This window comes from Panthera leo, chromosome C1 (genome assembly GCF_018350215.1).
Source record: "Panthera leo isolate Ple1 chromosome C1, P.leo_Ple1_pat1.1, whole genome shotgun sequence".
NCBI lineage: Eukaryota > Metazoa > Chordata > Mammalia > Carnivora > Felidae > Panthera > Panthera leo.
In genome coordinates this window covers 78,235,169-78,263,039 of record NC_056686.1, presented here as the reverse complement: position 1 = coordinate 78,263,039, position 27,871 = coordinate 78,235,169, and the positions used below count along the sequence as shown (strand labels likewise).

The 27,871-nt window shown below is 37.1% G+C and overlaps 1 protein-coding gene across 4 annotated transcripts in view; it reads left to right on the top strand.

The window, feature by feature from the left end:
- EVI5 (ecotropic viral integration site 5) overlaps window positions 1-27,871 on the top strand; it is a 235,234-nt gene that overhangs the window by 16,872 nt on the left and 190,491 nt on the right. For 2 of the 4 annotated variants that reach the window (XM_042952839.1, XM_042952833.1), the window contains exon 2: window positions 4,514-4,600. The exons of the other annotated variants lie outside the window; for them this stretch is intronic. The gene's annotated coding sequence lies outside the window, so the exon portion shown is untranslated. The remainder of the gene's footprint in view (window positions 1-4,513; window positions 4,601-27,871) is intronic. 4 annotated transcript variants of the gene reach the window in all.

Below are 27,871 nucleotides of genomic sequence, written 5' to 3'. Positions count from 1 at the left end.
AGGGTATTATACTAAGTGAAATCAGAGAAAGACAAAAATCATATGACTTCACTCATATGAGGACTTTAAGAGACAAAACAGGTGAACATAAGGGAAGGGAAATAAAATAATATAAAAACAGGGAGGGGGACAAAACAGAAGAGACTCATAAATATGGAGAACAAACTGAGGGTTACAGGAGGGGTTGTGGGAGGTGGGGATGGGCTAAATGGGTAAGGGGCACTAAGGAATCTAATCCTGAAATCATTGTTGCACTATATGTTAACTAATTTGGATGTAAATTAAAATAAATAAATAAAATTAAGTAGTAAAAAAATGAATAAATGTTAAAAAAATAATAAAAGTTAAAAAATCAGAAAAAAAAGAGAGACTTGTTCTGAATTTGTGCTTCTTCAGACTTTCTAGATTGAAACATAGGGAAGCCAGTATTTTAGTATATACTCTTGCTGCTGCCAGGAAAAAATTGTGTGTGTGGATATATATATATATATATATATTTTTTTTTAAACAGTTTTGTGTTTGTATCAATGGAAGGTTGAGGTCAGGGAACAGACTTATTAGCTCCTTATCCATGAACTTCACCTCAGCTATAGCTGTTTTATGTGCAGCTCAAAGGATCAAATTTTAGTTAGCTAGTACTCTTAGCCAGTTTTTTCTTCCTTCCTTCCTTCCTTCCTTCCTTCCTTCCTTCCTTCCTCCCTCCCTCCCTCCCTCCCTTAGATAGCATTCTCTCCTCCCAGTTTTTTTTTTTTTTTTTTTTTAAGTGTTTATTTTTGAGACAGAGACAGAGCATGAGCAGGGGAGGGGCAGAGAGCGAGGGAGACATGGAATCTGAAGCAGGCTCCAGGCTCAGCCAGATGTGGGGTTTGAACTCACAAACCTGCGAGATTATGACCTGAGCCGAAGTCAGATGCTTAACCAACTGAGCCACCCAGGTGTCCTCTCTCCTCCCAGTTTTAATATAAAAGTTTTTGTGGGGAAATTACATCAGTCTTGTGGTAATACAATAAAATGTTTTACAGAATTCAATACTTTCCCTTTCTGTAAAGGAAAACAACCTTGTTTTTGTTGAGGATCTAGTAGAATTCTATATTGCAGATAATTTCATTATAAGAATTGATGGCTGGAAAAAAAATGTGGCATTATGTAGTAGAAAAAACAAGCATTTTGCTTTGTCATTTTCCTTGTTATTTAACATTTCTGAGTCTGTTTCCTTATCAGAAGGTATGCATTTTCATATTTACTGTGCAAAGATGGTCATGAGGAATGGAAATAATAAATTTTAACTGCCTGGAGCAGTAGCTGGCATGGGTTTTAATGCTCAATATAAATAGCAGCTGTTATGATTCTGTGACTGATGTTATTAAAGGAAGACTAAAAAACAGAAAGGACACATAGAATTTATATGGAAGGTATTATTTAAGGAAGATGTGTCCGATAGCAAGATTGGTTTGTTTTCTATTCAGGTTTGAATTATCAAAATGACTAAGTGGATTACCAAAACTATCTATAAGATCCTTTTCTCATATGTTAATGTGATAAATGATAATATCTACCTCATAATTGTTTGGTGTATTGTATGTGCTCAGAAATATTGATTACCTTATTCTTTGGATGGTTTAGGTTGGCAGAGTAGCAACAGAGATTCTCGGTTTGAATGTTATCTTTTATAGATTCTTTACTGAAGTGTATAGCATTAAATAAGACTTGAATTTTTTAGAATGAACAAAACATTATTAAAATTTTAAAAATGTTTAGTTTTGAAAGAGAGATGGAACACAAGCATGGGTGGAGCAGAGAGAGAGAGAGAAACACAGAATCCAAAGCAGGCTCTGGGCTCTGAGCTGTCGGAGCCCAATGTGGGGCTTGACCCACAAACCATGAGATCGTGAGCTGAGCCAAGATTGGACGCTTAACTGACTGAGCTCCCAGGTGTCCCTAGAATGAACAAAACTTAATTCAGATCCATAGCTCATAGTGATTTTTGTTATTTGAGCAAGATAGCTTAAAGGGGCACTATTTGTTTCTTTTTGAGAAATAAGTTTAACCTAGCAATTAATATATGAATGTATAGGGGCACCTGAATGGCTCAGTCAGTTAAGCATCTGGCTTTGGCTCAGGTCACGATCTCATGGTTTGTGGGTTTGAGCCATGTGTCAGGCTCTAGGCTGACAGCTCAGAACCTGCTTGGGATTCTCTCTCTCTCTTTTCCTCTGCCCCTCCCCCACTCAAATTCTGTCTTTTTCTCTCAAAAATGAATAAACGTTAAAAACATTAAAAAAATGAATATATAAACCTGAAAAACATTTTAATATTGGGTAGTAGTTGAAATGGTCAGTTAAAATATTTTATTAAATTTTTGAATAAATTTGAACATCTATAGCGCTTAGGTTTTAAATGCTAAATGAAAAAAAAAAGGTAAATGAATGCTGATTCCTTAGGGTAATTGCATTCTATAGCTAGTACAGTTTTGGTACTTTTTTTCTAAGTTTATTATTTTGAGAGAGAGAGAGAGGGAGGGGCAGAAGAGAGAGGGATAGAGAGAGAGAATCCCAGGCAGGCTCTGTGCTGTCAGTGCAGAGCCAGATGGCGGGCTCCATCTCACAAACCATGTGATCATGACCTGAGCCAAAATAAAAGCCATACACTCATCCCACTGAGCCACCCAGGTGTCCCAGTTTTGGATGTCTATTTATTTATTTTTAATGTTTGTTTATTTTGAGAGAGGATGTGTGGGTGCCAGGGCTTGGGGGAGGGGAAGAGAGAGTGAGAGAGGGAGAGAGAGAATCCTAACCAGGCACTGAACTATCAGTGCAGACCCCTCACCCCATGTAGTACTCCATCACATGAAATGTGAGATCATGACCTGAGCCCAAATCAAGAGTCAGATGCTTAAGTGACTGAGCCACCCAATCACCCCTTGGATAACTTTATACAAACATTTAAAATGCTAAAACTGAGTTGTACTTCATTCACTTGAAATGTTTCAATCACCTAGCCTGTATATAACAGCAATACTCAGATATTTTGAATGGGTTGGAAAAATATGTGCATGTCTGTGGCTATATGTGTATGGTAACTTTACAGGTAGCTTAAGGTATTTCAGAGCTGTCTCAGTCTAGTAGAATTAAGGGAATTCAGTTAGCTGGAGAGCTGTGCATGTGATACCCTTTAGTAAAGTCCTTTGATAGTGACTATAAATACAGGTTTACAACTATTAAGCAATAAACTCATATCACTGGAACTTTAAATATAAAACATTAGCAGCAAACTGACATTTTATATTTAGAAGATTTTTTGAAAAAAACTTAAGTCTGATAAACAGGTTAGTTGGAGTTCAGTGCTTCTGGTAGCCTTGGTAAAATTCCATTTTCCTTTAGAATAGGCATGTATTTGGGATGTGGTGGCCATTGGTTTCTATTTTCTGTTCACTTTCTTTGTTCCTTTTTCTTTAGAAACTATTGCTGTAGTTTATACAGTAGGAAGGTTTCCTTTTGTGCAATAATGTTAAAAGTCAGGAAAATATCAATTGTTCTCCAGATCTGTCATACAGATCTGTTCACAGAAAATATGAAAGTTTATAAAAAAAGGTTTTTGCTGAAATTCTTGAAACTTTTTATACTAGTATTACATGGATTAAAAAAAGATTATGTACAGTCTATAATAGGCTATTTATGAAGGAGGTAGGAATTTTCATGATATGTTGACAATTTCATTTTGAAATATTTCCATCTCAATGTTTCATTTTAGTTAACTTCTTAAATTGGTAATCAGGTTGGTTTTGAGTGGGCCCTGTTCTGTCAAAATCCTCAGGATCATGGTTTTTTTTACTTTTATGTTCTACAGTTAGTTTAAGGTTACCTTCCTATCAGTGATTTATACTTGTCAGGACGTTTTTGTTTTGAGGCCAAATGTTTAGTATCCCAGCTCCATCGTTTATTAGCTAATGGATCTTGGGCATGTTGTTTAACTTCCATAAATGTCAGTAAAACCTATATTAGGGTTGTGAGGGTTTAGTAAGATAATTGATGTAAATCGTGTTGCAGTGCCTGGTACATAGTATACAGTAGATGATGGTGGTGGCAGCAGCAGTAAGTAGTATATCATTGTGTATAAATTGTGCTTTTTTGAAATTTAGCTCTAGAGGTAGGAGGGGTCATAGAGAGATGGAAATATGCTGTATGCCTACAGAAAATAAATTAACTTGGAAATTTATCATGTAGACATTTAAAGGAAGGAGTCTTGTCAGCAGTGTTGCTCTTATTTCCTGTTTTTTTCCCCTTTCGCTGTAATATCTGTTCTATTTTTTGATTCCTGTTGAAGCCAGTGTTCTGTATCTTCCCTTCCTACATCTCTTTTTGACAGTTGTTAGCTTACATAAATGAAAGACATAGTTTGAAATTCTTTGTGGAAATTACAGGGTATATTTTTAAAATCTGTGTCCTATATTTATTAATAATACTCCAAATGTACAATACATTCCTATTTATAATATTTATTTCCATGTTTACAGAGTTGGAACAATACTTTCTTATAACCTGCTTAAGAGATTGAAGATGTATATTACAATTGCACCAGCCTTAAATCCTATTGGAACAAGGTTGAGTATAAATATATATTTTTTTTCTTTTCACACATTCATTCAGTTGTATATCAAGTTTTTCCTGGACTCAGAGTTTCCAGCACTTTGAAGAATAAAGACAAGTATCAATGTGTATAGGTATAAATTAATGATTTTTTATATTTACATTGACATAGACCATTTTGAAATTTGAGCAAACATTTCAGAAGGTACTTCTAAGCTTGATACATTGCTGTTTATTTTGAAAGCAAATAAGAAAAGACCTCTCAGGATCCCATTTGGCATTACAAACACTTACACAAATACCCACTGAAAAAGTATGGTGCTATAAGTTGGTGAGCTCTGGGGTTTGTAATCTTGTATAAACAGAGTTGTAGTTTAAATAGTGATCCCAGAAATAAAATAAATATTCTGTTATTCATCTACCTGCCAGTTTGCTTGTGAATTTATGAATTCCTGTGAAACTTATGGTGAAACTTCAGATGCTTGTAATAACCAGTTTCAGACTAACTGTGTAACTAATTTAAAAAATAAGACGTAGGTAGAAAAGCTTGGATATCTGTAGACTTGTCCATCTATTTATTCTTTAGGCCAACTTTTGAGTATCTTGTTGAGTAGTATATAGTAGGTATGTACTAGGCATTATGGAGGGCAAAGTAGTACCTTCTTTGTGGTCAGAACAGAATAAAAAAATGCTGTCAGGTTCCAGCTTCTCTCCCTTCTCAGTAGTACTCCTAACCTGTAATCCTGACCTTAGTATTGGTCTCTTAATGGGTTGCTTCAGCATTGTGTTGCTTTCTCCCGTTTATTTCCTTATTGTGTATTATTTCTCAAAATAGAACATATATATCCTGCTATAACAAAGGACTCTACAAAAATGCTTTCCCTTCATTTATGCAAATAATACATATTTGTTCAAGAAAATTTGTAAAACATCAACAGTATAAATATTAAAACCATAAGTTAACATTTATGTATTCTAGAACATATTTATATATTAATATAGACTCTAATAGAATATAGTCTGATATCCTATTTAATTTTGTTGTGGTAATTGCTATTGGCAGCTTTTGTTACTGTTTACCTTTATAGTTCCTCTGTTGGCTTTCCAGCCAGAGCAAACTATTAAAAGTATGTTTGGCACTTGTGTTCCCATGGTCATAGCAGCATTATTCACAATAGTCCAAGTAGGAAACAATCCAAATGTCCATCAACAGATGAATAGATAAACAACAGATGAGTAGAGATACCTTTATTTATTTTTCTACCTACCTACCTACCTATCTATACCTATCTTTCAGCCTTAAATATATCAGGTTTTTTATGGTCTCAGAGTTTCCAACACCTTGAAAAATGAGAGAAATATACATATAATGAAATATTATTCAGCCACAAAATGAAATGAAGCTCTGATACGTAACACAGCATGGATGAATCTTGAAAATGTTGCTGAATGAAACGAGCCAGACACAGAAGGACAAATGTTGTATGTATGATTCTACTTATGAATCTAGAATAGGTAAATTCAGAGTCAGAAAGTAGATCAGAGATTAACTTGAGGCTGGAGGGAAGGAAGAATGGATACAGAGTTCCTGTTTGGGGTGATGAAAAAGTCTTGGAAATGGTTGGTAATGGCTGTACAAATTGTGAATATAATTATTTCCAATGAATTATATACTTAAAAATGGGTACAGTGGCAAATTTTATGTTTGGAACCCTTATGGGCTTGTGGCTAGTTCAGTTTTACTTCTAAGAGTGAGGTGATGATCTCTCTCATTCATGTTCCATCGTAGTCCCCTAGTTCCTGCTCCTTTTTTTTTAAAGGCTAGCAGTGATTATTTGAGTGGTATTTTATGGATAATTAATTTTTCTTCGTGATTTAAGAAATGTTTTTGCCACAAATGTGCATCACTTGTAATGAAAAAAATCTATAAATAAGAATTATTTTAAAGCAAAGTGAAATCAGATATGTTTATCTTCTTTAGCCTCCTATTTACTTTTTTTCTCATACCCTTTATCTCTTCCTGGTCATTCACTTTTTTTGATGTATTTACCTCATTCTTTTTAAAAAAAAAAATTTTTTTTTTTTTAACGTTTATTTATTTTTGAGACAGAGAGAGACAGAGCATGAACGGGGGAGGGTCAGAGAGAGGGAGACACAGAATCTGAAACAGGCTTCAGGCTCTGAGCTGTCAGCACAGAGCCCGACGTGGGGCTCGAACTCACAGACCGCGAGATCATGACCTGAGCCGAAGTCGGCTGCTTAACCGACCGACCCACCCAGGTGCCCCCCCCCCCATTCTTTAATTATACGAGTTTTATATAACCAAGTTAAAGATAATTGGAAAAAGAAAGGGAAGAAAAAGCATTTCCTTATCCTCAAATTCCAACATAACCTTGGTTTTTAGAGAATTTTTTTTTTTTTATGTTTATTTACTTTTGAGAGAAAGAGAGACAGAGTGTGAGTGGGAGAGGGGCAGAGAGAGAGGGAGACAGAATCTGAAGTAGGCTCCAGACTCTGAGCTGTCAGCACAGAACCTGACGCGGGACTTGAACTCACAAACTGTGAGATCATGACCTGAGCCAAAGTCGGATGCTTAACTGACTGAGCCACCAAGGTGCCCCATAAAATAACTTGGTTTTAAGTTTTATGTATTTTCTTTTCCCCCCATATGTTACCACCACATTAACAAAAGCCTATTTACAATAGTTCTTTTTACCTAGTACATCATGTTCAACTGTTAAGAAAAATTACAAGACATACTAAAGACAAAAAGCACAATTAGAGCCAGCATTATAACTAGACTTGGGTAGGGTAGGGATATGAGAATTACCAGACCAAGAAAGAATTTAAAACAACTGTGATGAAAGGGGGAGGGATGGAAATTCTAAGAAAGAACAACAAGAAAAAAAATGCTAGAGAAGAAAGACATAGCATTATCACAAAAACATTGTAATCATTTGATGGGTTTATTTATTAGTAGACTGGACTACTAATGGCTGAAGAAAGACTGAGCATGAGGCTATCAATAGAAACTGCTGAAACTAGAAAAGAAAGAGAAAAAAGATAAGAAAAACAGAATATTGAGTAACTGTGGGACAACTACAAAAGGTTTAACATCTGCATCATTAGGGATGGCATGTTTTAATTTCTGTGGCATTATAGTCAATAGGTGGGATATAGAATCCTTACCTTGTAAAGATTAACTTTAGACATGTAAATAAACCTCATACTAAAAAAAAAAGATTTAACATATGCATAATGGGAATTCTATAAGGAGAAGAAAAAGAAGAGGGACAGAAGAAGTGTTTGGAATGGTAATGACTGAGAACTGCCCCAAATTAATGTCAGATACCGAATCACAATTCCAGGAAGCTTAGAGAACACCAAGCAGGCTAAGTGGCAAGAAAACTATACCTAGGCATATTATTTTCAAACTACAGAAAATCCAAGATAAAGTAAAAAAAAAAAAAAAAAAGAGGAAAAAAAAAAGAGAAAAAAAAATCCTGGAAGAAGCGAGGGGAAAAACACACATTAATATAGAGGAGCATTGATAAGGATTACAGCTAACTTCTCAGAAACCATGCAAACAGAAGAAAATGGAGTAAAAACATTTGAAGTTCTGAGAGAAAAAACAAAACAAACCCAACCTACAATTCTGTACCTTGCACAATTATCCTTTGAAAATAATGGAGAAATACTTTCTCAAACAGAAATTAAGGGTATTTGTTGTTAGTAGAACTGCCTTGCAAGACATGTTAAATTTTTTAGGAGAAGGAAAATAATATACGCCACAAACTAGAATCTACATAATGTAAGGAGAGCATTGAAAAAAGGATAGGTGAAGGTAAAATAATTTTTTTTCTTAATTGATCTAACATAAAAGTTTCAAAGTAATATCAACAGTATGATAATGAATACTTCTGAATACTTATATGTGTATTTAGGCATAAGTGAAATGAATGACAGCAATGATATAAGGGATAGGGGACATTTATTATTTTGTTATTACACGGTACTCATACTACCCAGGAAATAGGTAGAGTGGAAAATGGGTAGTGTTACTTGAAAGGGGAATTGGCTTAGCTGTAAATGTATATCGTAATCTCTAGGGCAACCACTAAGAAAAGTAAAAGAAGAGGTATGACCGATATACCAAGAAAGGAGAGAAAAGGCAATCATAGAAAATGCTCACTTAAAACCACAAAGGGCAGAAAAAAAGTGGAAGACAAAAATAGGAACAAAAAAGGGCAAGAAATAGAGAACAGTCATGGGTATGGTAGATGTTAATTCCACTATATCGGTAATCACTTTGAACGTCAACGGTCTAAATGCACAAATGAAAAGACAGGTTGTTAGTGTAGATCGAAAAACAAGATCCAGCTCTGTTGTCTATAAGGAATCTATTATTAATATTTTTTTAAATGTATATTTGTTTTTGAGAGAAAGATAGCACAAGAGGGGGAGGGACAGTGAGAGAGACACAGAATACAAAGCTGGTTCCAGGCTCTGGAACCACAGACCGCGAGATCGTGACCTGGCTGAAGTCGGACGCTTAACCGACTGTGCCACCCAGGCGCCCCATAATGTTTGTTCATTTTTGAGAGCGACAGAATGTGAGTGGGGGAAGGGCAGAAAGAGAGGGAGACCCAGAATCTGAAGCAGTCTCCAGGCTCTGAGCTGTCAGCACAGAGCCTGACGTGGGGCTCAAACTCCTGAACCGTGACATCATGACCTGGGCCAAAGTTGGACACCCAGGTGCTCCTAGTTTTAAGTTTTGAAAATCAATTAATATAATCCATTGCAGAAACAGGCTTTAGAAGAAAAGTCACATGAGCATATCAATAGATGGAGAAAAGCATTTGACAAAATCTAGCACCCAATCGTGATAAAAACTCTCAATAAACTAGGGGCACCTGGGTGGTTCAGTTGGTAGAGTATCTAACTCAATCTCAGGGTTGTGAGTTCAAGCTCCACATTGGGCATGGAGTCTACTTAAGATCAAACTTCTCAGTAAACTAGAACAGAGAGGAACTTGATAAAGGTGTGTGTGTGTGTGTGTGTGTATAATCTATACATATATATGTGTGTGTATACATGTGTATATGTGTATATATCTATATAATCTTGATAAAGGTACATACAAAGATATACAGCTAAAATCATATTTAACAGAAATTTGAAGCTTTCCCACCAAGATCAGGAAGAAGGCAAGGGTATTCCCTATTATCACTGCTTTTCAACATCGTACTGAAAGTCCTAGTTAATGCAGTAAGATAAGAAAATTAAAGGTGTACAGTGATTGGGAAGGAAGAACTAAAACTGTCTTTCTTCACAGATGGCACTATTGTCTAAAGTAAAAAATCTGAAATATTTGGGAGAGAAAAAACCCCTTATGAAACTAATAAGCACTTAGGCTTCCTCAGTATATGATGGGGTTACCAATAAACCCACCAGAAGTTGAAAATACTGTAAGTCAAAAATGCATTTAATACCTCTAACCTAAACATCATAGCTTAGCCTAGCCTACTTAAACATGCTCAGAATACTTAGAGTGGTCTGCATTTGGGCAAAATGATCTGACACAACACCTCTTGTAGAATATAGTGTTGAGTATTTCATGTAATTTATAGAATACTGCACTAACAGCGAAAAACAAGGGCACCTGGGTGGCTCAGTCAGTTAAGCGTCCTACTCTTGGTTTCTGCTCAGGTCATGATCTCAGAGTTGGTGAGTTCAAGCCCCGTATCAGGCTCTGCTCTGACAGTGTGGAGCCTGCTTGGGAGTCTCCCTCTCTACCTCTCTCTCTGCCCCTCCCCTGCTTGCTGTCTCTCTCAAAAATAAATAAATGAATGTAAAAAACAAATAAAAGTGAAAAACAGAATAGTTGTCAGGGTATAGAATGGTTTTAAGTGTATCAGTTGTTGTTACTCTCATGAGTACGGCTGTACTAGCAGCTGTGGTTGACTGCCACTGCCCAGCATCTCAAGAGCGTTGTACCACATTGCTGGCCTGGGAAAGATAAAAATTTAATGGGGCCCCTGGGTGGCTCAGCCAGTGAAGCGTCTGACCCTTGATTTCAGCTCAGGTCATGATCTCACAGGAAGGAGCAGAGAGAGAAGGAGAGAAAGAACCTTAAGCAAACTCCATGCTCAGTGCAGAGCCCAACGTGGAGCTTGATCTCTTGCCCCTCAGATCATGACCTGAGTTGAAATCAAAAGTTGGATGCTCAACCAACTGCGCCACCCAGGCACCACTGATCCTACAATTTATATGGAGAGGCAGAAGACCTAGAACAGTCAACACAATTTTGAAGGAGGAGAAGAAAGGTAGAAGACTGATACTACCTGACATCAAGATATAACTTTAGACAGGGTGCTTGGGTGGCCCAGTTGGTTAAGTGACTTTGGCTCAGGTCATTATCTCACAGTTTGTGAGTTCGAGCCCCTCTTCAGGCTCTGTGCTGACAGCTCAGAACCTGGAGCCTCCTTCAGATTCTGTTTCTCTTTCTCTCTCTGCCCTTCCCCTGCTCACATTCTGCCCCTCTCTCTCTCTCTCAAAAATAAACACTAAAAAAAAAAAAAAAAGATAAACTCTTAAGCTACAGTAATTAAGACAGTGGGATATTGGTGAAACAATAGACAAATAGATCCATGGAACAGAAATAGACCCATATAAATACAGTCAACTGATTTTCAACAAAGGAGCAAAGACAATACATTGGAGAAAAGACTGTTTTTTCAACAAATTGTGCAGGAGCAATTAGGCCTCGCACAAAAATGAATCTAAGTATAGACTTTATAGGCTTAACAAAAATTAACACAAAGTGGATCAGATACCTAAATTAAAATGCAAAACTATAAAACTCCTAGGAGATAACAGTAGAAAATCTAGGTGACCGTAGGTTGATGTTGATTTATTAGGTGCAACATCAAAGGCATGATCCATGAAAGAAAGAATTGATATCTCAACTTTATTTTAATTAAAAGTTTGTCCCAAGCTACAGACTGGGAGATTTTCCAAGAGACAAATCTTAGTGTACTGTTACCAAAATATTCAGAGAACTTTAAAACTCAACATTAGGAACACAACATGATTTAAAAATAGACCAAAGATCTTAACAGATACCTCATCAAAGAAAGTCTACAGATGGCAAATAAGCATCTGATAAGATGCTCCACGTAATGTGTCATTAGGGAAATGCAGATTAAAACAATGATGAGATTCCACTACTCTCCTAGTGGAATGTTCAAAATCTAGAAAACTGAAAACACCACATGCTGGCAAAGATGTAGAGCAACAGGAACTCTCATTCATTATTGGAACGCAAAATGGTATACCTAGTTTAGATTACAGTTTGGCAATTTCTTATAAAACTAAACATACTATGCAATTCAGAAGTCATACTCCTCTGTGTTCCTAGAGGACTTGAAAAATTGTCCACACAAAATTCTGCATATGATGTGTATTGCAGCTTTATTCATAATTACTAAAACTTGAACTAAATCAAGATATCTTTCAGTAGCTGCATGGGTAAACTGGTACATCAAGACAGTGGAATATTATTCATTGCTAAGAAAAAAATGAGCTATCAAGGCGTGAAAAGACATGGGGGATACTTAAATGCCTATTTCTAAGTGAAAGAAGTCAGTCTGAAAAAGCTGCACACAATTTGGTTCTGTTTCTATGACATTCTGGAAAAGGCAACACTATGGAGATGTAAATTCCAGTGATTGCCAGGAATTGAGGGGAGAAGCGGGAGAGCACAGAAGGATTTTTAGGGCAGTACAATACTCTGTATGGTACTATCATGGTGAATATTTGTCATTATACATTTGTTCAAATATGTAGAATGTACAACACCAAGAGTGTACCCTAATGTAAATGATGGAGTTTGGTAATAAAGGTGTGTCAGTAGGTTCATCAGTTGTAGCAAATATTCTGTCTGGTGGGGGACATTGGTGTTGGAGGCTATGTATGTGTGAGGGCAAGGGATATATGGGAAATCTCCATACCATCTGCTTAATTTTGCTATGAGCCTAAAACTGTTCTAAAAAATAAAATCTATTTAACACAAAACCAAAACAACCACAGAAGTTATGAAAGTACAGGCATACCTTGTTTTATCATTCTTTGCTTTATTGCACTTGCAGATACTGTTTGTTTACAAATTGAAGGTTTGTGACAACGCTAGGTAAGCAAGTCTATCAGCACCATTTTTCCAGCAGCATTTGCTTATTGCTTCATGTCTCTGTTGCATTTTGGTGATTCTCACAATATTTCAAACGTTTTCATTATTACTACATTTATCATGGTGATCTGTGATAAGTGATTACAACTTGCTGAAAGCTCAAATGATGGTTAGTATTTTTTAGCAATAAAATATTTTTTGATTAGGTATGCACATTGCTTTCTCAGACATAACACTTTTCTAAGCAACTTTTGTGTGCAGTGGGAAACCAAAACATTCATTTGACTTTCTTTATTGCAGTATTCACTTTAGTGCAGTGGTCTGCAACTGAACCCACAGTGTCTTGCCAGGTATGCCTATAGAGGTTAGTAAAAATTTTTGAGAATGGGTGTCTCTAAAGTACAAAAGAGCTATTTTCTCCCTCTGCCTTTTTTTCCCTTGCTAAATTTTCACTCTTGATGTAGTTCATAGTTTGATATATAGCCTTTTAAAAAATGGAATTATACCTCCTATTCTTTACCAATGACTGATTGGTTCTATTATATTGGGAATTTCATTCTTTTTAATGACTGCATTCTGTTGTATAGTGGTGTCTTAATTTATTTGCTCATACTTTGGTGGGCATTGGGGTTGTCACCAATTTTTTTTCCTATTATAAATAGTTCTGTGATTAGTTTTAGTACAGAGGTCTTTTTTTATTTGGGCAAATAATTCTTTTGGACAGATTTCTGAGTTGATTTATGCACATGTAAATTTTATTATATATACTTCCAAGTAGTCCTTCAAAACAGCTCTACCAATGTATGTGCTCACAATAATGTATTTGAAAATACTCACTTTATGCAAAGCATCAATTTTTTAAAAAATTTATTTTTACTTTTATTTAAAAAATTTTATTTATTTTTTTATTTTAGAGAGAGAGAGTGCACAAGTGGGGGAGAGGGGCAGAGGGAGGGAGGGAGGGAGAGAGAGAGAGAGGGAGAGAGAATCTTAGGCTCCATGCTCAGTGCAGAGCCTGACATGGGCTTCATTCCATGACCCTGGATCCTGATCTCAGCCGAAATCAAGAGTTGGGTACCCAGGCACCCCAGCATTGAATTTTTTTTTATAATGAAATATTTCTTTTTTTTTTTTTTTTTTTTTAATTTTTTTTTTTTCAACGTTTTTTATTTATTTTTTTTTTTTGGGACAGAGAGAGACAGAGCATGAACGGGGGAGGGGCAGAGAGAGAGGGAGACACAGAATGGGAAACAGGCTCCAGGCTCCGAGCCATCAGCCCAGAGCCTGACGCGGGGCTCGAACTCACGGACCGCGAGATCGTGACCTGGCTGAAGTCGGACGCTTAACCGACTGCGCCACCCAGGCGCCCCTATAATGAAATATTTCAAACTCAAAAGGTATAAAGAAAAATGTAATAAATGCCTTTATTCCCATCACCCACTTTAACAAATAAAAATGACAAGTGCACTTAAAAAAATTTTTTTTTACATGTATTTTTGAGAGAGAGAGAGAGAGAGCGCGAGAGAGAGCGGGCGCACAAGTGGGGGAGGGGCAGACAGAAGGAGACAGAATCCGAAGCAGGCTCCAGGCTCTGAGCTCTCAGCACAGAGCCCTATGCGGGGCTCGAACCCATGAACCATGAGATCATGACTCAAGCCGAAGTCAGTTGCTTAACTGACTGAGCTACTCAGGCGCCCCAAAAATTAAAAAAAAATTTTTTTTTTTTTTACATTTTATTTATTTTTGAGAGAGAGAGGGAGAGACAGAGCACATGTGGGGGGGCAGAGGACAAATGCACTTATAATCATAGTGACCCTTCTCCTTCCTAACATAGCATTATTACATTCATGAATATATATGTGTTTATGAACTGTATAACATATAGCCATCATATGTTACATAAGATAGTTAGCCTCCAATGTGGTTCCTGATAACCCCACCTCCTGATATTTACATTCTATATAGTTTCCTTCCATACTAAGTAGAGCGGACTTTGGTAACAAATAGGTTATTGCAGAAATGAAAGATTGTGTCTTAAGATGCAAGGTCATATAAGGTATTATATATTTTGTTTTGCTCATTTTTTCTGAGGGAGGCCAGCTGCCATGTTGTAAGGATATTCACCACCTTTCTGGAGAGGTTCTCATGTGAGGAACTGAAGCCTTCTGCCAATAACCATGTGCAGGAGACGTCTTGAAGTAGATCTTCCATTCCCGGTCAAATCTTCAAAGATGGTAGCACTGGCTAAGATACTGTCTGCAACTTTATGAGAGATCCTCAGCCAGAATCACCCAGTTAAACTATAGCTTAATTCCTCACACACAGAAACTGTTAGATAATAAATATTTAGTATATTAAGCTACTAGATTTGGGGGTAACAGGTGAAAGAGAGAGAGAAATAAGGAGATATGTGAACCTTGGTCCGATGCTTATAAATTATTTTCAAGGGAGACCATGAGAAATAGTATCTGGTACTTTTTAGGTTCAGATGGGGGAAATTCCAGAACACTAATGGGGATTCAGATGTTGGGTGGCCAGAAAGGATGACAGTATAGTTGACCCTTGAATAACGTGGGGGTTAGGGGCACTGAACCCCTGCACAGTTGAAAATCTGCATATTATTTTTGACTCCCCAAAAACTTAACTACTAATAGCTTACTGTTGACTGGAAGCCTTACTGATAACATAAACAGTTGATTAACATATTTTGTCTGTTATATGTATTATATACTACAAGTAAGCTAGAGAAAAGAAGATGTTATTGAGAAAGTCATACAGAAGAGAAAATATGTTTACAGTACTGTATTGTAAAAAGTCTGTATAAGTGGACCCACACAGTTCAAACCTGTGTTAAGGATCAACTGTAAATGGATTTTTGACTGCACAGGGGTGGAAGGGTTGGCACCCCTAACCTCCCTCACCCCCGTGTTGTTCAAGGGTCAACTGTATAGACTTTTCTGTGGCATTTGTTATAATTGTTTCCATGTTTGTCTCCTCACATGCCTTTAATGGTGAGCTACTTGAGGATAGGACAAGACAAGAACTATGTGTCTTCCTCGTCTTCCTGCTCAATATCCTACCCTGTACTTAGGCTTACTAAGTATTTGTTGAATAAATTGATAGGGCTGTAGTGGAGGTAAAGAACTTAGAAGGAATATTAAATCCCTGAAGCTGAGGTAGCCAGATTTTTGAGTCACTGTCAGAATGTAAAGATCACCCTGTTTGTTCTGAAGAGTAGTCATAGTCAGCTTCTGAACCATTACTGCTACTTTGGCTATAGGGGTTTGGCACTGATTTTTAAGTCATGATACTTGGCTTCTACTTTGCTATTGTTCTCTGGAGCTTAGGTCGGAGAGTGTTTTCTGTAGATTTTAATTTCAGACTCCTAGGCATATTAACTGAAGGTAAATTTTTTCTTTTCATTTTTCAAAAATATGAAAGAATTATAAAAGACCTACAGCCATTTAACTGAGGCCTTTCTTTATGTACAGGAGACATTGCTTACCCACATCCTAGTAGATTTTTTCCCCCTTTATTTTAGAGAGAGAGTGTGAACATAAGGGGTGGAGAGGGTCAGAAGGAGAGAGAGAATTCTAAGCAGGCTCCATGCTCAGCATGGGGCCCAACGTGGGGCTCAGTCCTATGACCCTGGAATCATGACCTGAGACGAAATCTAGAGTCAGATGCTCAACCAGATGAGCCACTCAGGTTCCCCCTTAATGGAATATTTTTATTGTTGAATTATGGAGAGACGATATATTACCAGTAAGAGGGTATTATATCCAGTGTTAGAATATCTGGGTTTGAGTCTTAACTTAATACTATTTATTAGTAAGTGTGAGCTTCTCTGAACTTGTTTTCTTATTTGGAAAAATTCTTGATTCATTTCCATTAACTCCAGCATTCCCTGTCAAATAACAACAAAATGCTAATTTCTCCAGTCACAGTAAATGGCACCACTGGTTGCTCAAGTCATAGTAGATTATGCTTCATGATTTTTCTTTCTTATTGTCTACATGCACTTAATCTAAAAATTATTTTGTTTCTACCTCCATAATGTTATCTTGCATGCATCTATTTTCTTTGTCTCTGCTACCCCCACAGTAGCCTAAACCTTAATTATTTCTCATCTAGATTTCTGTTAAGAGTCTTCTGCCTACTCTTCCTTTTTCTGCTCTTATTCTCTGTGTCTTAAAAAGGAGAGAGTACTCTTTATAAAACAGAAAGATGAAGTTATTTTTTTGCATGTTTAAAACCCTTGTGACTTCCAGTAATAGATTCCAAATTTCATTCTTATAATACTGTTAATTATTGGGCACCTGTTGACTTTTTGTTTCACCTTTCCACATTTCCCTTTAAATTAATATGTGTTAGCCATAATGGTCTCCTCTTATTCTAACCTGTGCTGTTCAATATGGAGGCTACTAGCTACATGTAACTGTTAAGCAGTTGAACTGTGGCTAGTCTGAATTGAGATGTGCTATGTAAGTGTAAACTTTACACTGAATTTCAGGCTTAGTATTAAAGAATGTAAAATATTTCATGAAATATTAATTATCTGGTGAAATAATGTTTTGGACATGTTTGGGTTAAATAAAAGATATAACTTCACTTTTTAAAGTATAGCTCCTAGAAAATTTAAAATAACTAATGTGGTTTGCATTTGTGGTTCACCTTGTGTTTGTATTGGACAGCCCTTTTCTAACCCATCAAGCTTTTTAAATTGCTCAGGGCCTTTGTACATGTTGTCTGTCCCCCCTTCCCCCGCCTTTTTTTTTTTTTTTTGGCATAGTCCTTTGTACAGTTGGCTGCTTCTTGCTCATCTTCTAGTTCTTAAATTGTATACGTTGCCTCTTGAGAAAGGCAGTCCTTAAAAACTCTATCAAATTAAGTTGTCGTTCGTTGCCCTTACATCATATCTTTCTCTGTATTCAGTCTTTATCTGACTTTTTAACTAGTTCCATGAGGGGAAAGAACATGTCTATTTTGTTTATAACCATATACTCATATGTATTCAGCATCCCATAAGGTGCTCTTTCACAGTAGGTTATGAATAAATACTTGTCAAATGAGTAACACACTGGGCTGTCTTCTTAGATCTGTTTTAAGGATCGACTATGTGAAACTATTTTATAATCTATAAAGGGCTGTACCAATTTTACTTATATGCAGAGAAGCTGAAGAAATTGGTTGTATACCCCTTGAAATCAAGATTTAATTGGATGAAGAAAAATCTGTGAATTTAGCCTGCATTTCAGTGTGTTCTTCAAACGTTGCATCTATTATTTGGGCACACTATTTCATGTATTACATGACTTAGCGCTTTTGAGGGTTGTCATGTTTTGTAAATAATGTTTAAAAAGCATTACCTCTTTTACATTCCTCCAGGAGTTTTTTTCTGTACCTTTTATTTTCTTTGTAGAGATAGATAGTTTTAAATAGTATCAGAACTTCAGAAATAACAGGTGCTAAAATAGTTGTAAATGAACCCCTGTTCTCTTCAGTTTTGGTCATCTTTTCCTTGGCAATTCCTTAATATGCCGAGGTTATCAGAATACAGCTCATTATTCTAGTCAGTATTCAGGTATCTGTCTTGCTTAAGTTATGAGTGAATTTTTTTTTTTTTAATGTTTATTTATTTTTGAGAGAGACAGAGACAGAATGCGAGTGGGTTAGGGGCAGAGAGAGAGGGAGACACAGAATCCAAAGCAGGCTCCAGGCTCTGAGCTGTCAGCACAGAGCCTGACGTGGGGGTTGAACTCACAAGCTGTGAGATCACGACCTGAGCCGAAGTCGGAGGCTCAACTGACTGAGCCACCCAGGCGCCCCAGTTATGAGTGAAATTCTTTAAGAAATTACCTCTCAGGTACCTGAGTGGCTCAGTTGGTTAAGCATCCACCTCTCGATTTCAGCTCTTTGATAATGATTTCACACTTTGGAGTTTGAGCCCTGCATCTGCCTCTGTGCTGGCAGTGTGGATTGCTAGGGATTCTCTGTCTTGCTCTCTCCCTCTCCCCTGCTCGCGTGCTTGCTCTCTCTCTCTCTCTCTCTCTCAAAAATAGACATTTAAGGGGCGCCTGGGTGGCTCTGACTTTGGCTCAGGTTATGATCTCACAGTTCATGAGTTTGAGCCCTGCATTGGGCTCTCTGCTGTTAGTGCAGAGCCCACTTTGGATCCTCTGTCTCCCTCTCTCTGTTCCTTCTCCACCTCATACATGCTCGCTCTCTCTCTCTCTCAAAAGTAAATAAACATTTAAAAATTTTTAAAAATAAACGTTTAAAAAAATAAAAAAGAAATTACTTCTATAGAAAGTATGTCACAAAGATCAGCTTAATTTGATTTTTTTTCCTTCAGTAGTTACACATCTGCTCATTTGTATATAAGAAAACAAAGGGTGGCTAATACAGTTTGTAACGTACTGATTATGAAACCAACAGTAACAGCAGAGGTCTGGAGGAGGAGGAAGATAATTCTTTGTAAGCTGTTAAAGATGGGGAAAGGAAACAAACAAGATTCTGAATATAATTTTGATATGTATAATTAGTTTCAGCTTCTAACAGAGTTTAGGATATCTATTGGAAGCACATGGGTGGGCCTTTTTAGTAGTAATCACAGTAGTAGTAGTAAGTAATAGTAGTAGTAGAGGGTAGTAGTAATGTAGTATTAATGACAAACATTTGAATGTTTACTATGCCAGGTAGTGTTCTAAGTGTCATAAAACATTCAGTTTTCATGAAAAGCATAGGGGATTGATGTGCTTATTTTTTTCCCCAAATTTTTATTTAAATTCTAGTTAGTTAACATATAGTATAATATTGGTATCAGGAGTAGAATTTAGCGATTCATCACATACCTATAACAGCCCGTGCTCATCATACCCAGTGCCCTCCTTAAAACCCATCTCCTGTTTAGCCCACCCCCCCACCCCTCACCCTCCATCACCCCTCTGTTTGTTCTCTATCATGAAGAATCTTCTATGGTTGGCTCCCTTCTCTCTTTTTTCCCCCCCTTCCCATATGTTCATCTGTTTTGTTTCCTAAATTCCACATATGAGTGAACTCATATTGTATTTGTCTTTCTTGGACTGAGTTATTTTGCTTAGCATAATATACTCTAGCTCCATCTGTGTCATTGCAGTTGGTAAGATGTCATTCCTTTTGATGGCTCAGTAATTCTCCATTGCATGTATATACCACCTCTTCTACACTTGATCTTAGCCAAAAGGCTGAGAAGCGATATATACCACCTCTTCTTTATGCATTCATCAGTTGATAGACACTTGGGTTCTTTCCATAGTTTGGTTGTTGTTGATAATGCTACATCGGGGTGCATGTAACTCTTCAAATCTGTATTTTTGTATCCTTTGGGTGAATATCTAGCAGTGCATTTGCTGGATTGTAAGGTAGTTCTACTTTTACATTTGTGAGGTAGCTCCATACTGTTGGTCAGAGTGGCTGCACCAGTTTGCATTCCCACCATGAGTGAAAGAAGAGTTCTCCTTTACTTACATCCTTGGCAACACTTGTTGTTTCCTGTGCTGTTAATTTTAGCCACTCTAACAGGTGTGAGGTGACATCTCATCATGGTTTCGATTTATATTTCCCTGATGAGGAGTGATGTTGAACATCTGTTAGCTATCTGGAGGTCTTTGGGAAAATGTCTTCTGCCCATTTCTTTTTTAAAAAAAAATTTTTTTTAACGTTTTTATTTATTTTTGAGACAGAGAGAGACAGAGCATGAATGGGGGAGGGGCAGAGAGAGAGGGAGACACAGAATCAGAAGCAGGCTCCAGGCTCTGAGCCATCAGCCCAGAGCCCGACGCGGGGCTCGAACTCACAGACTGTGAGATCGTGACCTGAGCCGAAGTCGGACGCTTAACCGACTGAGCCACCCAGGCGCCCCATGTCTTCTGCCCATTTCTTAACTGAGTTCTTCTTGGGTGTTGAGTTTTATATGTTCTTTATAGATAGTGGATACTAACTCTTTATCGGATGTGTCATTTGCAAATATCTTCTCCCATTCCATAGGTTGTCTTTTAGTTTTGTTGATTGTTTCCTTTGCTCTGCAGATGCTTTTTATCTTGATGAAGTCCCAATAGTTGATGTTTGTTCTTGTTTCCCTTGCCTTCAGAGATGTGTCCAGTAAGAAGTTGCTACAGCCGAAGTCAAAGAGTTTGTGGCCTGTGTTCTCTTTGAGGGTTTTGATGGTTTCCTGTCTTATATTTAGGTCTTTCATCCTTATTTATTTTTGTGTGTGGTGTAAGAAAGTGGTCCAGTTTCATTCTTCTGCATGTTGCTTTCCAGTTTTCCCAACACCATTTGTTGAAGAGATTGGATATTTTTTTTTCCATTGGATATTCTTTCCTGCTTTGTCAAAGATAAGTTGATTATATAGTTGTGGGTCCATTTCTGGGTTTTCAATTCTGTTCCATTGATCTGTGTGCCAGTACCATACTGTCTCAATGACTGTAGCTTGGTAATACAGCTTGAAATCTGAAATTATGATCCCTCTGGTTTTTTTTTTTTTTTTTTTTTTTTTTTTTTTTCAGAATTGCTTTGGCTATTCAGGGTCCTTTGTGGTTCCATACAAATTTTAGGATTGTTCTAGCTCTGTGGAAAATGCTGGTGGTATTTTGATAGGGATTGCGTTAAATGTGTAGATTATTTGGGGCAATATAGACATTATCCGTGTTTGTTCTAATCCATGAGCATGGAATTGTTTCCCATTTCTTTGTATCCTTTTAAATTTCTTTTGTATGTGTTCTATAGTTTTCAGAGTACAGATCTTTTACCTTTTTGGTTAGGTTTATTCCTAGGTATCTTATTGTATTTGTTGCAGTTGTAAATGGGATTGATTCCTTGATTTTTATTTCTGCTGCTTCATTATTGGTGTATAGAAATGCAACAGATTTCTATACGTTGGTTTTATATCCTGAGACTTCGCAGAGTTCATGTATTAGTTCTAGCAATTTTTTGGTGGAGTCTTACGGATTTTCTATATAGAGTATCATGTCATCTGCAAGTTGTGAAAGTTTGACTTCTTCCTTGCCAATTTGGATACCTGTTTTTTCTTTTTGCTGTCTGATTGGTGAGGCCAAGACTTTGGGTACTATGTTAAATAGTTATGGTGAGAGTGGACATCCCTGTCTTAGTTCCTGACCATAGAGGAAAAGCTCTCAGTTTTTCCCGATTAAGAATGATAATAGCTGTGGATCTTTCATATATGGATTTTATGATGTTGAGGTATGTTCCATCTGTCCCTACCTTGTTGAGGATTTTTATCAAGAATTGATGCTGGGGCGCCTGGATGGCTCAGTCGGTTAAGCGTCTGACTTTGGCTCAGGTCATGGTCTCATGTTTCATGAGATCGAGCCCACGTTGGGCTCTGTGCTGACAGCTCAGAGCCTGGAGCCTGCTTCAGATTCTGTCTCCTTCTCTCTCCCCCTCCCCAGTCACACTCTGTCTCTCTCTCTCTCTCTCTCTCTCTCTCAAAACTAAACATTAAAAAAAAAAAAAAGAATTGATGCTGTATTTTGTCAAATGCTTTTTCTACATTATTGAGAGCATCATGTTGTTCTTTTCCTTTCTTTTTATCAATTTGGTGTATCATGTTGTTTGATTTGCAAATATTGAACCACCCCTGCAGCTCAGGAATAAACCCCACTTGATTGTGGTGAATAATTCTTTTAATGTACTGTTGGATTTGATTTTCTAGTATGTTGTTGAGAATTTTTGCTTCCAGGTTTTTTAGGAATTATTGGCCTGTAATTCTCCTTTTTAGTAGAGTCTGTCTGGTTTTGGAATCAAGGTACTGCTGACTTTGTAGAATGAGTTTGGAAGTTTTCCTTCCATTTCAATTTTTTGGAACAGTTTGAGAAGAATAGGTATTAACTCTTCTTTAAATGTCAGGTAGAATTCCCTTGGGAAGCCATATGACCCTGGACTTTTGTTTTTGGGAGATTTTTGATCACTGATTCAATTTCTTTGCTGGTTATGAGTCTGTTCAAATTTTCTATTTCTTCTTGTTTCAGTTTTGGTAGTTGATATGTTTGTAGGAATTTGTCTATTACTCTCAGCTTGCCCAGTTTGTTGGCATATAATTTTTCATAATATTCTCTTACAGTTGTTTGTATTTCTGTGGTGTTGATTGTGATCTCTCCTCTTTCATTTGTGATTTAATTTATTTGGGTCCTTTCTCTTGTCTTTTTGATAAGTGTGGCTAGGGGTTTATCAATTATTATTAATTGTTTCAAAGAACCAGCTCTTAGTTTTGTTGAAGTGTTCTGTTTTGTTTGTTTCTAAGTCATATATTTTTTTCTCTAATCTTATTTCCCTTGTGTTGGCTTTAGGTTTTATTTGCTTTTGCTTTTCTAGCTCCTTAAGATGTAAGGTTAGGTTGTCTATTTGAGACTTTTCATGCTTCTTTTTTTTTTTTTTTTTTTTTAATTTTTTAATGTTTATTTATTTTTGAAAAAGAGAGAGAGAGAGACAGAGTGTGAGCAGGGGAGGGGCAGAGAGAGAGGGAGACAGAGAATCCGAAGCAGGTTCTGTGCTCTGAGCTTCTAGCACAGAGCCAGATGCGGGGCTTGAACTCACAAACTGCGAGATCATGACCTGAGCCGAAGTCGGATGTTTAACCAACTGAGCCACCCAGGTGCCCCAAGACTTTTCATGCTTCTTGAGGTAAGCCTGTATTGGAATATACTTCTCTCTTAGGACCACCTTTGCTGCATCCTAAAGGTTTTGGACTTTCTTGTTTTCATTTTCATTTCCTTCAATGTATTTTTTAATTTCTAATTTAATTTCCTGGTTCACCCATTTGTTCCTTAGTAGGGTGTTCTTTAGTCTCCACACATTTGTGATCTTTCCAAATTTTTCTTATGGTTGACTTGAAATTTCATAACATTGTGGTCTGAAAATATGCATGGTATGATCCTGATCTTTTTGTACTTGTTGAAGGCTGTTTTGTGATCCAGTATGTGATCTATGCTGGAGAATGATACATGTGCATTTGAAAAGAATGTGTATTCTGCTTTAGGATGAAATGTTCTGAATGTATCTGTTAAGTCCATCTGGTCCACTATGTCATTCAAGGCCATGGTTCCTTGTTGATTTTTTGATTAGATGATCTGTGCATTGCTGTAAATAGGTTGTTGAACTCCACATACTGTTATTGTATTATTATCAAAGAGTTGCTTTATATTTGTTACTAATTGATTTATATATTTGTTTGCTGTCAAATTGGGGGCATAAACAGTTACAATTGTTAGATGTCCTTCATGGATAGACCTCTTAATTATGATAGAATGCCCTTCTTCATCTCATTACAGTCTTTGATTTAAGATCTAGTTGGTCTGATATAAGTATGGCTACTCCATTTGTCTTTTGGTGTCCATTAGCATGATAGATGGTTCTTTATACCCTCACTTAAAATCTGTAGATATCTTTAGTTCTAAAATGAGCTTCTTGGAGGCAGCATATAGATGGGTCTTGTTTTTTTATGTCTCAAACCATGCTGTTCAGGCAGGCCCTCCCGTGCTGGTGGCTGGCTTGTCCTGCTCCACAGTTCTCCCATGCCTCCTAGGCACTTGGCTGGGATTCAAAACCCCATGTCTTAAAGGATCTCGCACCATGATGACCTGGTTCTGAAGTAGCATCACTCTGCCCTGTCAATATGGTTGGTGTCTGCAGGGTGTTTTGTCCTTGAGAGGGCAATATACCCTCTTCTCACAGTACTCAAGGGAGGGGACTGTTGTCTGCCAGTGTACCCCTGAGATCGCTACTGAGTCCAGGGGCTAGCTCCCTTCCCCCCAAGTGCTGGCACACAGCAGCAACTTGTGTCCAGAGAAAGTTGGGCATTTTTGATAATTCCATTCTTCAGCAACTAAAGCTGTTTGCAGAGTGGAGACTGGTACTCTCTGTATTTCTCATAAATCAGTCCGTGGTCTGGAGAGGATTTCCTCTTGTCCTAACACAAAACCACAATGCACGGCCTCTCTTTCTGTCCCTTTCTCTCTCCACAGAAGGTGATCCCTCCCTTCAGTGCCCATGCTGCTCTATGTCCCCCATTTTGCATACACGCACCTCAGTCCTGCCAAGCTGTCTCCCTCCACCTGTGAAGATTTTTCTGTCACCCTGCAAACTGATTTATTGGGTATTTCAAGTGTTCTGACCTCAATACAGTTGTGTTTGAGGAACAAGGGAAATCCCAGTCCGCCTACTTCTCCACCATCTTAACTCCTCCCCCTCCAAAGAGTCCCCTTTAATACTTCTTGCGGGGCTTGTTTAGTGGTCACAAACTCCTTTAGTCTTTGTTTAGATATGCTTATTAATCCACATTTTTCAGATGAAGGATTGAGACATCAATTGGTTAGGTAAATTGCCCCAGGTCACACAGCTAGTAAGTGGTAGAGATGACTAGAACTTGGGTACAGAGTTTGTATTTGATCCAGCCTAGAATAAAAAAAGAGGTGGCCAAATATAGTTTTGTGGAGGACAACATCTGATAAAGCATAGAAAGGATCCAACAGAAGATTACTGAGAAGTAGAAGGAAAACCCTAAGAACATGTCATAAAAGCCATGAGAAGTAAGTAGGAGAAGAAAAAAAAGATAGTATGAAAATAGCTGCATTTATTGAGTGCTAGACATATGCTAGTACTTTGTGTGTATTTTATTTATTATTATCATCTCTATTTTGTAAATAAGAAGCTGAGGCTTAATATTAGCAGTAAGTAGAGGAACTGGTGTTGAACCCAGGTCTCTAATGTCAAAGCCCCAGTGGTCAACCACGAAGGGGTCCTGCTTGTAACAATATCAAGTGAGGCTGTGTGAAATAAGGACTTTTGGAAAGTAGTGATTACGTTGGGAGGAAAGGTGAAATCAGAAAGCCAGCCCAAGAAGTATAATAGTTAATAGTTGAATAATAATTTGAGAGAGAGTGGAAATACAGGTAGTATATCATCAGAGAAATAAATCAGGAAAACTCAGAAGAGCCCATCAAAGTGCTAAACACAATAAAAAGTAAACATATACATATTTATGTCAAGGCATTTCATTGCAAACTTTAACAAATAAGAGGCTAAAGAGAAGATGGAGTTCCTAGATTTTAAGGGAAACAGGCTAATTAATAGAATTAGAGTGGTTTCAGACTCTTTAACAAAGATAATGGAAGGTGGAAGAAAACTGAAGTCAGTATCTTCAAAACTCTGAGGGAAAATTATTTCTAATTTAGTTTATAATGAAGCTGAACTCTCAGAACTTTCAAGTGTTAGAGTAGAATAAAGGTACTTTTACATAGGCAGTGTCTCAGTTTTACTTTTTAGGAAGCTTGGAGAGGAGGTGTCCCACCAAAATGAGAGAATGTATTAAGAAAAAGGAAGACGCAAAGGGTTTAGGAAATATTTTCCAGTGCAAAGAGACATGAAGGAAATACCTGGATCACAGTGAAGGGAGATCCCTGGATGACAGTTGAGCACCACATGTAGAGAGCAACTAGTCCAGAGTGAAGCAGTTCAGAAGGTTTTAGAGTGGACATGTTCAAACATGTAAACTTGATTAGAGGTGAGGAGGGTTGTCAGGCATTCGCTGCATAATCTGCTGTATTTTTATGGAGAAATTTGTTCATACATAAAAATTTTAAAAACTGCTTCCTTGATACATGATTCACATACTATACAATTTATCCATTTAAAGTGTACAGGTCAGTGGCTTTTAGTTTATCCAGATTATGCATCCATAATCAAAGAAAACTTTAGAACATTTCATTACCTCAAAGAGAAACCTTATACTCTTTAGTTATAGCTCCCTATCTCTCCACTCTCCCCAGTCCTAAGCAATCACTAATCAACTTTGTCTATAGATAATGCTTATTCTGTACATTTCTTACAAGTGGAATCATGATATGTGGTATTTTGTGACTGGCTTTTTTGATTTAGCATAATGTTTTCATGATTAATCCATGTTATAGAATGTCAGTACTTCATTCCTTTTTATAGCTATGACCTAAAATTTTTAAATGTAAATTTAATTACAAATTGTTTTGCCATTGAACTAAACTCTTTTGGATATCTTTACTGATATGTTTCTCCTTTTTTTTAGTCTCTTAGTGAAAGTATAAATATTTATAATAAGGTGTTTAAGTTAATTATATCACTCAAGAAAATAAGATGCTTGGGGCACCTGGCTGACTCAGTTGGTTAAGTGTCCAACTCTTAATCTCAGCCCAGGTCTTGATCACAAGGTTGCGAGTTCAAGCCCTGTGTTGGGCTCCGTGCTAAGCATGGAGTCTATTTAAATAAAAAAGTTCAATATAAAAACAACCAAGATTCTTAAAAAAACAACAGGGGGTGCCTGGGTGGCTCAGTTGGTCAGGCATCTGACTCTTGGTTTAGGCTCAGATGATGGTCTTATGGTTCATGGGATCAAGCCCTGCATTGGACTCTGCACTAACAGCATGGGCCTGTGTGGGATTCTCTCTCTCCCTCTCTGTCCGTCCCGTGTGTGCGCTCTCTCTCTTTCTCTCAAAATAAATAATTAAAAAAAAAAAAATTAAAACAACAAGGTTCTTTAAATAAACACTCAACTTGTAAAACAAAAGCCTGTCTTGAAATTCTTATTTCTTGGCACTGCTTTAGCATACTAATCAAAATGCCATTTTAATAGCAGTGGAAAAGTAATGATGTGGTTTAAATGCATTTGACTCTGAGCCACAAATCAATAGTAAAATTTCCTAACTAAATTAAATGCTGTTCTCTCAGACCTCCAAACATTAATCTAATTTTCTGGTTCTAATGTCGTATATTTTCTTGGTGTACTGCCCTTGTTTCTACTTCTATCACACTACAGATATATAAAAAGATGTTTTTTCTCAACTATGTGAGCCCACCATCCCCTCAAAAACAATTTCAGAATGATGTCTTACTTTATATTTTAATTTCTTGGTTTCATTTCCTTTTAAGCATTATCGAATGTTTTTGTTTTGCGAGATCATATGATACTCTTCCAGTTCATATAGTGGTATAGCAAACTACCATAAAACTTAGTGGTTTAAAACAATTGTTTCAGTATGTCCATGTATTCTGTGGGTGAGGAATTTGG